The 2,302-nt window shown below is 32.5% G+C and overlaps 1 non-coding gene across 1 annotated transcript; it reads right to left on the bottom strand.

Annotated features, from left to right (window-relative positions):
- Positions 1-1,366: 1,366 nt before the first annotated feature.
- On the bottom strand, positions 1,367-1,500 carry LOC122121906. The gene has a single exon (XR_006150058.1). It is a non-coding gene; the product is annotated as a small nucleolar RNA SNORA48 (small nucleolar RNA).
- Between the last annotated feature and the right edge of the window lie 802 nt (positions 1,501-2,302).

The following is a 2,302-nucleotide window of genomic DNA, read 5'->3' as shown; positions in this document are numbered from 1 at the left end:
ATGGGTTTCTCAAAATCCAAAATTGCTTAGGTGAAAAAATATATCTACAGGATAATAACAATCAATCAATATTTAAAATATATATGCACAAAATGAACATATTAAGGTATATACATGTATATAGCATATAAGCTATACAATTTCTCAAGCCAAGGAAGGAAAAAAATAAATTTCTAAGCTTGTATCAACTCAACTATTTTTTATTTCAAAAGCCAGGATAGTTGTTTGGCAGGCAGATGAGTAACATCTGGGAGATGCTCTACTATAGAAATGAGATGCTAAATGGCATCTCAAGACTTATTTGTGATATTTAAAGAAAACAACTAAATCCCTCAATTGAAAAATAGATGTGAGGACTTTGAAACATTAAATCTGCCCAAGGGTGCAGGTGACATTGTGGGAAAAAAAGAAACATACTCATTACCTGATTTATGTAACTGTAACCCTTCTGTACATCACTTTTACAATAATTTTGAAAATTGTGTTTCTAAGTAAGTCTAGGATTAAAGGAAAAACAACATATGTAATTACTGATAGAATCAGAGTGCAAGGTATTTGGCAAACCATTATTCATCAGAAATGTAAAGTGAATTTTTTAGGAAACAAGACTAAATATGCTAACCTTTCCACTGACAATAAAAAGCAATGCAAAACAAAAAAATTAAAACATAAAACCATAAATAAATTAATACAACTACTCACACTCCCAAACCATATTCATTATGAGAAAGTTCTTTGAAAAACCCAATAAAATACAGAAATCTTGGCTAATTCTGATGGACAAGAAAGACAGGGAGAGGGCCTGAGAAATAGAAATTAAAACACAACCAAAGATACAAATAGTACTTATCAAATCATAAAAGAATGCTATCCAAAATTTATATCAATAAATTTAAAAATTTAGAGGACAATCTTGTTAGGGACATGTCAGAATAATATCAGAGAAGATCTAAAAATAAATAGGCAATTTGCCGTGGAAAAAAACTTGAATACACAAGTTTTTAAAAGTCCACACTAAGAAAAAGACAATGGCCTTATGCCATATTATGTATACAGTCTACAAAACTTTTTCAAGGAAGATTTTAAAAATATATCTACAGAAATGAGGCAAGAATATTACTCGTACAGTGTCCAAAGTCTTGGGAAATGAATTAAGTTTTGAAGACAAAAAACCCTGAAGCATCTATTGGTTCAGCTATTTCAGCTTAAAGATTTTTTTAAAAAGTAAGTCAGAATGTCTCTGAAAATGATACGCAGGTAAACACAGGTGAACCACTCCATAAATATGAATGTGGAATTTGTAAAGAAAGGGATCCACTACTGCAATGCTTCCATCTTTGATACAAGAGTTTGTTTGGTTGTTTTCAGATGTGTCCAAGGCATGAACTAGGCATAGGCATAGATCAAAAGCATTCTAGAATAAACAGAGGATTGTTTTGTTCCTGGTTGATATAAAATGAACACCATGAAGTTGATACCACTCTGCCCAGAACAGGGATATGAAATGGGAATTTTAAATCCTAGACATACAGTTTAGGAGTCCAGCTTCTTACTCTTATATACCAAATAGATATACAATGTTATATGTATATATATATCTTATATTATATACTGCATATAAACTATATATACATATGCACACATATATAACTATGCATATAAATATATATTATTATAGTTATGTATGAACAATATTCTACTTACTATATATGTTATTAAGATAGACCTAAGTGTGACATAAGCTTTTCTCTTTTTCTGACCTTTCTAGGTTTTCTACAATAAACATATTAGTTTTATTATGTCAGATTTTAATGAGTCAATAAATTCATCTTACCTACCTAAATTTTTCATGGCTTAAAAGAGAATAAGGTTGGCCCAGGTACCAGTAGCTCACACCTGTAATCCTAGCAGTTACATAGGCTGAGATCTGAGGATCTTGGTTTGAAGCTATCCTGGACAAGAAAGTCCCTGTGAGACTTCTATTTCCAATTCACAACCAAAAGGTCAGAAATGGAGTTGTGACTTAAGTGGTAGAGCAAGTGCTAGCTTTGAGCAATAAAGCTCAGAGACAGCATCCAGGCCCTGAGTCCAAGCCCCAGGACTTGCACACAAAACCCCCCTAGTATTGTTCTAGTACTAGGACTTGAAATTAGGGCTTCTCAATCTTACTTTTCCTTTTCCATTCAAGAATGGTTCTCTACTATTTGAGCCACATCTCTACTTCTGGCTTTTACTTAACTAGAGATAAGAGTCTGATAGGCTTTTCTGTCTGTGACCCTTTTCTGTGTGTGACCCTTTCCTG

Source organism: Dipodomys spectabilis, unplaced genomic scaffold (genome assembly GCF_019054845.1).
Source record: "Dipodomys spectabilis isolate Male_0828 unplaced genomic scaffold, ASM1905484v1 ptg000197l, whole genome shotgun sequence".
NCBI classification, from domain to species: Eukaryota; Metazoa; Chordata; class Mammalia; order Rodentia; family Heteromyidae; genus Dipodomys; species Dipodomys spectabilis.
The sequence above is the reverse complement of the archived record's forward strand: the minus strand, read 5'-3'. Positions and strand labels throughout refer to the sequence as shown.